Genomic DNA, 12,133 nt, shown 5'->3' on the forward strand with positions numbered 1-12,133 from the left:
CCCTTTTTTGAAGATGGGGACCACATTAGCTACCTTCCAATCGTCTGGCACCTGGCCCAAGCACCACGATCGCTCGTAGAGCCGTGCCAGGGGCCCTGCCCTTGTGGTCCAGTACAGTCCTCATGCTGGATGCCATGTGTGACCTGAGGGTGAAGGGCAGCATATTCAGCAGCCAACCCCTGGATCAGTGGACAGAGGTGCTCATGAGGACAGTCAGGGAGACAACAGCAAAGGTGGGGGGACATGAAAGAGGGGGATCCACTATCCTATGCTAGCACACCATCCACCAGCCAGTCTCCTCCTCCACCACAAGTGTTGCCAATGCGGGCCAAAAGCATGACTTCCATGGTAAGGTCCAGAGGCACCAGACCCCACCATCTGGCAGGTAGGGCTCAGGCCTTGGTGGCTGCCTATCTTGCTGAGGACATGGAGCCACTGCTGTGCAACCCCTAGGCCTACTAGGCAAGCCCCAGCCATGTGGCCGGATCTGGCCATGATTGCTTGGAAACACCTGTCCTGTCCACCGACCAGTGTTCTGAGCAAAAGGGTGTTCCGCATTGCTGATGATGTAGTGACACCCCACCGCACCTCCTTGGATCCTGGTTTGGTGGAGCAGCTGGTGTTCCCCAAGGTGAACCTCCTGCTCCTGGGGTTCCCCAAGCTCCAGGTGAAGATGCAGCATATGCCACCATCCTCACTCCATTCACACCTGCATTGCATGCCAGCCTCTGTCTTCTTTACTATTCCTTCCATCCAGGAATAGCACAAACACCAACTGCAGGTGCTTCCTCAGCCTGACAAAGGGTTTTACAACCTGAAAGCTTGCTAAGATATATTTCTGTAACTATTTGGTTGGTCTTCTAAAAGACACCAATTAGATTGACCCAGAGGACCTTGTCTGCCAGTGCCATGTCCTTAGACCAATACCCATAGCACCTGACTGGAAGGATACAGGGTCCTGGGGACATCTCAGCCCCAGGGCTGGGGCTGGCAGGGAGAGTTCTCTGGCAGCTGCTGGAGAAGAAGCTCCTGCAGGAGAGGAAAGAAAGGCTCTGATACAGTTTGGCTGCCTGAGATGCTGCTGGTGCTACTGTGCTGCTGCTCACTAAGTTGGTATTTAACCTGTTGTCATTTAAAGTGGTGGACTGGATGAGGTTGTAGGGTAGGAGGATCCCTCATTGGGGCACACACCCACATTGTGTAAAGGCCCCAGTGCCAGTGATGGCATGCCTTAACACACACAGATCACACAATGAAGGTGTGCCTTAACACACCTGCTGGAGAAGAGGCTCCTGCAGGAGAGGAAAGAAAGGCTCTGTCACAGTTTGGCTCACTGAGATGCTGCTGGTGCTACTGTGCTGCTCACTAAGTCATTATTAGTATTAAGGGTTATTATTTAAAGTGGTGGACCAAGCTGAGGCTGTAGGGGAAGAGGAGACCTCACTGGAGCACACTACAGTGTTGTATAGAGGCCCCAGTGCCAGTGTGGGCATGCCTTAACACACACACAAAGTCACACGTCACGAGTTTTACTTGTCAGCAGTTTGAGGTGCAGTTTCCCAGAAACCCCTGCAAATATTTGCTTGAAATCTGGCAGGCTTCATGGCCTCAGCAGGGGCTACCATGCCTGCAGTTTTCACCTGGCTGTGCCTTAACACACACACAGTCACACATCATGAGTTCTACTCATCAGCAGGTTGAGGAGCAATTCCCCAGAAACCCCTGCACCTATCTCCTTGAAAGCTATCATGCCTCGTGGCCTCAGCAAGGGCTACCAGGCCTGCAGTTTTCACCCTGCTGTGCCTTAACACACACATGACACGAGTTTTGCTTTCAAGATTTTGAGGTGCAGTTTCCCAGAAACTCCTGCACCTATCTCCTTGAAACTTGGTAGACTTTATAGTCTCAGAAGGGGCTACCATTTCTACAAGGGTCATCCAAATCAGGCAAGAAATGACAAAGTTATAGGCAGCTTTGTGCTTCCCCATTATAGCCTATGGCCAAAAGGTCAAAACAGCATCGAAACAGCATCGAAACAGCAAAACAGTTTCAATCAATGGAACAGTGCTTTAAAAAATAAATGAAACTCAAAATGAAATACTGTCCCATCGAAACAACAAAATGGAAGTCGAAACAAAATGGTGCTGTTTCACACAGCCCTACTAAATACTTATTGCATTTCTCCCTAAAGGTTACTGAGTTTTAGTGGTTAAGTGATCACTCAACATTTGTAGATTGTAAAGCATGCAGGGATTTATATCAAACGATCTTGTCCATCCTTTCACCCCTTCCTCCTCCCAATTATTATGCTGGAAAGGAAAAAAAACACCTGAAAAGCAGAAAATGCATTTGGAAGTTGTAAGAAAGGAAATGAATAAGCTATCCATTTAGCTTGACCCATGACTATTACAAAATTACTGTTTGTGCAGGTGTACACATAATATTGTTAATGCTATTATTTTTTGTATTACTTCAGCACCTGGGAATTCCATCCAAGATCAGGCACAGTACAGACAGCAGGTGTGTGGTGAGAAGTGACAAATGCCATACTAAGAGTGGCATGCAGAAATCCCTTATCTCTCAACTGAAGAGAAGTTAGCATATCAGTTGCTGTGAACAAATGGAACCCTGTGTCTTACAAATACATAAAACGTTATTATTTGTGTAGCTGTGAACAACCTGTATCAAGAAAGACCAATGGCACCAGTCAGAATTTTATGGATATTTATATAAAAAATATCTATTTTTCTATGATCATTACATTACAGTAGCATTTCAAAAGGTAAAATAAGATTAGCTTTAGAAGGAGGAAAGATATCCAAGTCTGCATTGAATTAAGGATGAGACTTGAGTTGACTGGCTTTTGCTATTTAAATGTTTTGTTTTTATACATGCGTTTCACTATTAATTTTTTTTTCATGCTTACATTTATTTATAATGCAGATTTTCACAAATGTCAATGTATGTTTTTTGATATTCTTCTCTATAACAGATCACTGTTCTGCTTTTTCTGAACCATTTATAACACTTACAAAAGAAATGGCTGAAAAACAAAAAAGCTCAGAAAAAAATTGGAATTATTTTTTGCTTTTTGACCAAACGTTTTAGACTAAATCTGCTTTATAATCCTACCTTGCCCCTTGACTTTGTGTTTTCTACACAAAAACAACTAGTTTTATTTTAATTACGATGAGACCAAGCAAAAATAGTAAATAACTTATTACAGAATTTGCAATATAAGTCTTCTCTGTCTGTCTTTGTCTCCACTGGAAAGGATTTATCAGTATTGCTTTACCAATATAGCTATACTGCACCTAACAGAGATACAGCTTATTCCTTCAAGACTGAATTGGGCAGTATATCATTTATCAGTTATCCAAACAAAATAAGATGTACCAACCAAATCTTTTCTTGGTGGTATAAGAGTGTATATAATAGGGTTTTGGCTAACAACATAAAACAATCACACACCTAACTAATATTATGATACTTACAAAAGTTGTTAATATAGACAGCGCCTTGGTCTGTACTGCACTGTATTAAACATTAAATGATTTCCCGTTTCTGCTGATGACAGATACCTACAACTTTAAAAGATTAATTTCACTGAAACAAAGGCATAACAACACTTGGAAGTTTGAACTATGACACAATTTGCAAATTAAAGAATCATAGAATCATAGAGAAGTAGGGCAGGAAGGGATCTCCATAGGTCATGTAATTCAACCCCATCCCTGAGGCAGGATCATCCTTATCCAAACCATTCTATACAATTCTGTAGCCTAACCTCTTAGTAAAATTACTGTCAACCTTGACACAAAATATAACACCCTAATTTGTCACAGGTAAGTCCCAACAGAAGCATTGGCACATCCCTGCCTTGGCTGCAGCCAACACCCAATGGCTCTGAGGAAGACTTAAAATACCCTGATGCATGTACCAGAAATAAAGAGAGGTGACAGAAGAGGAACCAGCAAAGCCCAGAAGCATGGGAAATAGCCATAATAAAAGACAGATATAGCTATGTCTAGATCAACCCTGACTAGGGGCTATCTACCCACTTCTTGACTGCCTTCAATGATGGAGAGTCCACAACTTCCCAAGGCAGTCTATTCTACTGATTCAGTTTCTAATTAAAATGAGAATAGGATGCATTTTGGTGCTATTTAAATCTTGCAAGTTTTTACATAAGATGTTGGTCCCAAATAGCAAGAAATTTCTTTTTTATTAACCACAAGTCCTAAATAGCCTCCTTCTCATGCCCATCCAAAGTTTTAAATATGACTTGGAAGCATAGATTTATTTTTATATCTTGATGTTTTAACTTAATTTTCTATTCCCCATCACATTTCCAATTCAAAATTCAAAATTGTTCAGATCTGAGATTTCAGTGTTGGTCCATCTACCCATCTAGCTTTGGTGAGCATCAAAGCTATTATGCTATGGCAGTGACAATAAAGTAACACAAGTGCAGAATTCTCATAATTAGCAGCAGTCAAGGAAAGCAGCAGAATTGTAAGTGGCCACTACTGCACCCTGGGCAGTTGCAGTGAATGGTGTCACAAGGGGGACATATAATCCCCCTTTTTGCTGCTGAAAACCAATGTTTAAATCAGTCCTCAAAAAAAAAGATGACATCCCCCTCTGGAGCAGAGCACCTTCCATCTATACTCCTGAACTGTGAGCTCTGTGCCACAGTGCTCTGTCCTCCCCACTGGAGTTGCTACAGTATAAATACCAGGTACATGGGGTGAAGGAGGGAAAGGTAAAGTGCCCCCCACAGTTCCCTTCTGGCAACCCCTACCACCTTAGGCCATGCTCAAGTCTCATGCCCTGCTTTCCCACGCATTGTTGTGTTACTGAAACACAGTATGTGATATCAGTTACATTAGGTATTAGTGATGGGAGAACCCTAAAGAGTTTGGTTTCAGTCAGGTAAGAATGCCCAGTTCTCTTTGTTCTAGGAATCAGGTTAAACACCTTGTAAGCAGAGTCTCTTCTGGGATTCCTGGGCCAGAATTTGAGAAATGGTGTGAGAACTGCCTTTCTTGCAATATTTCAGTGCTTCTAATCCCAGCACAGAAAAAGAAAACAAATAGTTTTCAGAACTCATTTTTAGTCTTGGACAAAAGTTAAAAACAGAGATTCTCCCTTAAAAACAGAGATTGACACTGAATATTAGAACAGTGACATTATCTTCCAGACTAAGGCTCTCAGGTCCCAAGAGGAGACAATATTCCCCTCTATTACAGTAGCCAGAAAAAATGAACAGAGGCTTCCAGTAATAAATATAGACATACAGGCGTCTGGTTCCTTTTCTGCCTCAGAGGCTATCAAGAAAATTTAATCAGTCCTTTCTTTTCCAGTCAATCCACAGATTATTTTAATACTTGCACATTCTGTATTGAAATTCTGTCATCCTCATCATTGCCTTTGCCTGATGGCTGCATGCAGTCATTGCTAAACAATTTGTTGAAGTGCTATATTTTTAGAGAGATCTGCTCACTTGCCGTCAACTAGTAATGCCAGTTTGCAGAGGTCATAAGGAAAAGAACATATTCATGATGAGAATAATGAATTGAATGGCCAGGAATATGTGACAACCTACCCGTCTCATATTCTCCGTGTGGATACCTTTAAGAGTGTCATGTATAAGTTGTTACATTGGCCCAGGGATTGCAGGAGGGAACAGCAGATCAGTAGGCTAAGAAGGCTTTTTGAATAAACAAGTTTTATCATTTTATAAGTTTAACTCCTGGGTCTTTTGAGAATAACACATGGTACCAGGAGTGGGGTGCAAAGAAAGACAGAAAAATGGAGCATCTCAGAAATTTAAGCAGAGCTTCACCATCTATATGGTGGCCAGTGGAGCTACAGAGAAAGAAGATCCACTCAAGGTAGCGCTTTTTTTTTTAATATAGTAGGCCCAGAAGCTCTGTTTCTTTATAATAGCCCACAACTGTCAGAAGCAAAACAGAAAAGTTATGGCACAGTAATAAAAACATTTGAGGAATATTGTATATTCAAACAAAATGAAACTTTTAAATGGTATAATTTCCAGATAAGACAGCAAAAAGAATGTGAGACACTAGAGGAGTTCGTCAAAGACCTCAAACTGCTGAGCCACACACGCAACTTTGGAGACCTAAAAGAGTCCATGATCAGAGACCAAATAGTATTAAGTATAAGGGATACACGCCTCAGGAAAACACTGTCAGTGGATCCTGAACTTAATTTGGAAAAGGCAGTTAGAATATGCCAAGAGACTGAGATAACAAATTTCAAGCTACAGAAGCTAGAGGAAAAAGGAGAAAAAGCTGAACTAAACTGGATTACAAGACTGCAAAAACCTATGGCAACACACAAACAATACAGAAAGGAAGACCACACTATGAAATAGGCAAGCAGAGGCCAAAGAAAATTGTTTTAAGAAACAATGGTCAGCTGCAGGTGCTGTGGGGGTTACCACAAACCCATGCAATGCCCTGCATTTGGTAACTGCTGCAAAAAATTCAGTCATTTTGCAAGAGTTTACAGAAAGGAGCAGGAAGCACCACACAAGAAACAGCAGGTGCATACTCTATGCAACAAGGAAGAGGAAGAATTTCTCATTAGCACAATGCAAGGAAAGGTTAATTCTTCTGAGGATTGGACAATCAACTTGAATACCAATGGACTAATGGTAACTTTTAAATTAGATATAAGGTAACAGGCCAATGTAATACAAAAAATGAAAACTAAACCGGTGTACTATGAGAACAAGAAAGTGAGACTTAAAGCATACAATGGGAACATGATTGCAACCAATGGTGTTTGTGCACTGCATGTTAGACACAAGGGTAATATAGTAAAAGTTCAGTTTGTAACAGTCCTAGGAAAGCTAGTACCAATTAAAAGCAAGAACAGAGAAGAGTTTTATGATGTGTTTCAAGGCATAGGGAAACTGTCAACTGAGTACAAGATAAAATTAAGAGAACCAACTATTCCCACCATACATGCTGCAAGAAACATTCTCCTTGTACTATGGGAGAAACTGAAAAAGAAATTAGATAGATTAGTTAACATGGACATAATAGAAAAAGTAGAGCAACCAACTGCTTTGGTTCATTCACTGCTTATGACAGAAAAAAAAGATGGATCCCTGAGATTGTCTCTGGATCCTAAGCAAATGAACAGGTACATCAAAAGGGAGCATTTTTCAATTTCCACCAGGGAAGACGTTTTTGGCAATGTGGCAGAAGCTAAATATTTCTTCACCTTGGATGTCTCTTCTGGGTTTTGGCATGTTCCCCTAGAAAAGAATAGCATTTGATTATGTACCTTCAATACACACTTCGGAAGGTATTGCTTTCATACTCTTCCCTTTGGATTGTGTCCTGCATCTGAAGTATTTCACAGAAAGGTGCAACAAATGTTTGAAGGTCTTGATAGAACTATGGTTTATGTTGATGATGTATTAGTTTGGGGAAATACTATGGAAGAACATGACTTGAGGCTAAGAAAGGCACTAGAAAGAGCTTGAAGAACAGGTTAAAAACTGAACAAACAAAAATGCAAATGCAGGGTCAAAGAAATAACATATCTGAGAGAAAAGCTCTCTGAGAAAGGGATACAAATTGATACCACAAGGGTTAAAGCCATTACAAACATGTCACTCCCTATGGATAAGGAAGGTTTTCAGAGATTACTGGGAATGTTCAATTTTATAGGGAAATATCTACCTGATTTAGCAGAGCAGACCAAACACCTTAGATCATTTCTACAAAAGAATGATCAATGGATATGGAAACATGAAAATGAAGCTGAATTTAAAAACTTGAAGGAAAAAAATAACGAAAGCTCCAGTACTAAAATATTATGACCCTAAAAGCCCCATTAATTTGTCAACAGATGCTTCTAAAGAAAGTATTGGAACTGCTTTGCCTCGAAACTATGGGATAGCTGGAGACCAGTGGCATATGCATCTAAGGCACTCTCTAAGAGTGTCTATTTACACAAATCGAGAAAGAAAGTTTAGTTCTGATATATGGCTGTAAGAAATTTCATATATTCCTCTATAGGAAGCCTGTGATAACTGAAACTGACTGTAAACTTTTGGTAACTATAGCAAAGAAAGGGTTGTCAGACATGCCACCCAGATTACAGAGACTTTTCTTTCAACTGCAAATGTATGATATAGACATACAGTACATGCCAGGAAAACAACTACTTGTTGCAGATACATTGTCCAGAGCATACGACACAATGGAAAATGACAGAATTCCAGACTCAGACATAGGACATGTTAATCTAATTAAAAGAGTGACTCCTGTCACAGATAAAATGTGGGCATTAATTGCAGAAGCTACTGCTCAGGACACCACATTGCAAAAAGTGATAACAACTATTTGTGCTGGTTGGTCTGGAAAACATACACCTAGCACATACTCTCAGTTCAAGGAAGAGCTGTCAGAAATAGATGGCATTTTGTTCAAAAGCTCATGACTTGTCATTCCAGCAGTGCTAAAGAAAGAGATGTTAAACAGAATACACAAGGGGCATCTAGGCGCTGAACAATGCAAAAGGAGAGCAAGGGGTGCTTTCTATGGGCCCAACATAAATAATGGCATAGAAGATGCTGTAAAGGCTTGTACAACATGCCTAAAGTACAGATCAGCACAAAGAAAAGAGCCTATGATGGTCATGGAGGAGCCCGTAGCTCCATGGAATCAAGTGGGCTCCATGGAATCATTCATGCATGTAGGAAAAAACTGTGTATTAGTACTGGATTATTATTCTCACTACCCTCAAATTGCATTGCTTGAAAACACAACAGCAAACCATGGCATAACTCACGTCAAAGTAATTTCTGCTAGACATGGGATTCCATAAATTGTGAGAACAGACAATGGACCTCAATTCAACTGCCTTGATTTTAAAGAGTTTGCAAACAAATACGGTTCCATCACAACACTTCAAGTCCTACATACCCACAATTCAATATCCTAGTGGAAAATGAAGTATAAATAGTGAAGAAATTGTTGAAAAAAGCTACAGCTTCACATACTGATGTTTACTTATCACTCTGAAATTGCAAGGCAACACCTGTGATGCATGGATTGTCCCCAGCAGAAATGCTGTTTAGCAGGAAACTCTAAACCAGGCTGCTAAATCTTGTGGATAATGCTCATCAGAATGAAAAGCAAAACATGAAAACATTTTTTTAAATCAACAAACTCAACATACCATACTATAACAGGGGTTTCAGGGAGTTACCACAACTGCACAAAGATATGGTGCTTATTTCAGATGAATGAATGTGGAAACAAAAAGCACTAGTTTCCCATCAATCCCAGATCCTATAAAGTAGTCACACCAGGACAGGTATTAAGAAAAAACAGATAATACTTGCAGCTCATAAAGGGGGAAAAGAAGCAGCATCACAAGATGTACCAAAGGAAACAAAGCAACAAGAAACAACAGAGGAGGCTGAAAATGACACAGTAGAGACATGGGAACAAGAAAACCAAACAAGAACTGAACAAATAAGGACTGAGAACGCAGAGAAACTAAGATCACTTAGAGCTAAAAAGCCAACACAAAGACTAATAAGAACCTGCTAAAATGTGTTTTAACAATAGGTTGACCTAACTGTCAATGTTAGTATTACATGGGGATATGTTACATGTAAAGGGGGAAGATGTGTGGATACCTTTAAGAGTGTTATGTGCAGGCAACCCCTGCTTAGCACTTTTAATTGGTTCCGGAAAAACCGAATGCTAAGTGAAACAGCGTTAAGTGAAACCAATTTTCGCATAGGAATGAACGTAAATAGAGATAATTCGTTCCCGAAGGTCCCCACTCGTACTATAACATCACTGAAATCTCCCACTGGTACTATAAAATCAATGAATTCAGACATCTAAATGTATGTAAATACTTTATGTAACACTTTGAACTTTGACATAATGTATACAATTACAAAATAAAGTAATGGACTGTATGCACAGATGCACTTTCACTTTTTGCTCTTTTGTCTTCCTTCAGCACTCAGAATCAGAGCTGTCAGAGTTAGTGTCAGTTTCAGGGGATTTTAAAGTGCTTGGCTGAGGATTTTTTTTAGAGGTGGCTGCAGGGGTTGAAGCCAGAGTTGTGCACTTCCTGAAGAAGGTTCCATTGATAGGTGCACTTTGGGCTTCTTTTCATCGTAAAGCAGCCTGTAACAATTGACTTCATTGTTAACTCCACTTGCAGCTGCAGAACTGTGCTGCATGTCAGGGTCATTCTCATCAAAGTAGGAAAGAAAAGCTTCAAGATGTTTGAAAGCTTCAACCATGCCTTTGCTGGTTAAGGCCCTTGCTGGTTGAACATCTTCCTCCTCTTCGTGGCTTCTCTGCTGCTCTATTTGAATGAGGTCTTCATTGCTCAATTCCTCCCTGTTGGAATCGATCAACTCCTGAATGTCCTCAGGTTCAAGTTCGTCAAATCTAATTTTCCTTTCAAGGTCAATGATATTGTCCTGAATTGTCACCACTGGTTCCTCAAACTCTTGGAAATCCTAGACAGAGTCTGCCCAAAGCTTTCACCAGACACCATTCATTGTTTTGGAGGCATTTGGAGACACCATTCATTGTTTGTTTCATCCCAGGTACTTGAAATGTTCCAGGTATCTATTGCCTTGCAGATATTATAGCCCTTCCAAAATACTTTTAGGGTCAGAGCACCCTCTCCTTCTGTAGCCCTGACTGCCTGGGTGAATGTTTTCCTTATGTAATAAGCCTTAAAGGCAGCAATGACACCCTAGTCCATCAGCTGTATGATGGAGGTGGTATTGGAGGGGCAGGAAAACTACTTTTACATTATCAATGAGGTCATCAAGTGTGGTAGGATGCCCTAGTGCATTATCTAAAATGAAAAGTGCCTTGTGGGACAGACTGTTCTCAGCACAATATTTCTCAGCTGCAGGACAAAAATAGTTCCTGAACCAACTCTGAAAGACTGGCATGGTCACCCAGGCCTTCTTGTTAGACTTCCAAATGACCTGCAGACTGCTTTTAAGATACCCCTTGAGATCCCGGGGGATTTCTGAGTGGTATACAAGCAATGGTTTCAATTTAAAATCCCCTGCAGCATTGCCACCACACAATAAAGTCAATCCTTGGACACCTTGAAACCTGGCATTGACTTCTTCTCCCTTCTTCTAACATAACTGGAGCCCTACTCCTACTAAGTTTCAAAGCATTCAAAGGAGTTATAATTCTACCATATTCTTTTATTTTACTAGCAGCCTCCCACTGAATAGAAATATTATGCAAGTTGCTGCATCTCTTAAATCTTTCAAATCACCCCTTAATTGCTAAAAGAGGTTCAGAAGTAGACCCCCAGGCAAATTTTTCTGTAAACCCTCTAACAGACACTTAGCCTTCTTCTGAATAAGCAGCATACTCAAGGGCATATGGCATTAAGTTGTATCCTCAATCCTCACAATTAACAGCCTCTCCATTTCTAACATAACTGGAGCCCTACTCCTACTAAGTTTCAAAGCATTCAAAGGAGTTATAATTCTACCATATTCTTTTATTTTGTCTTTGTTTTTCAATATGGTCCTAACAGCTGACCCAGCCAAATTCAATGCTCTATAGACCTCATTCTGGCATTCCCCTGCTTCAATTCGCTTCAGGACAGCCAATTTAAGCTCCAGCATTATGCTTTTGCACTGTTTTTTTCTCAGCACTTGCACTCTCAGTGTCAGTTGCATGTTTCTGACTCATGGTGCAACTCACAAAACTAAGCCAGACGATGTCACAAGCACAAAAGAGCACAGAGCACGAAAGTTTTTGACGAAGCAAGATGGCGACAAGACTGCGTGCTACCAATGCTCCCTGCCCAATACCCAGAAGTGTTATAGCAAAACCCATGAGCGCTAAGTGAAACTGGGTAGCAAAGTAAAATGAGCGCTAGAGCAAAATAGCGCTAAGTGAAACAACATTAAGTGGGGGTTGCCTGTATTAGTTGTTACATTGGCCTGGGGATTGCAAGAGGGAACTGCAGGGAACAGCAGATGAGCAGGCTAAGAAGGCTTTCTTTCTGAATAAACAAGCTTTATCATTTTATAAGTTTAACTCCTTGGTCTTTTGAGAATACCATGTTCTCT

Source organism: Alligator sinensis, unplaced genomic scaffold (genome assembly GCF_000455745.1).
Source record: "Alligator sinensis unplaced genomic scaffold, ASM45574v1 scaffold357_1, whole genome shotgun sequence".
Lineage (NCBI taxonomy): Eukaryota > Metazoa > Chordata > Crocodylia > Alligatoridae > Alligator > Alligator sinensis.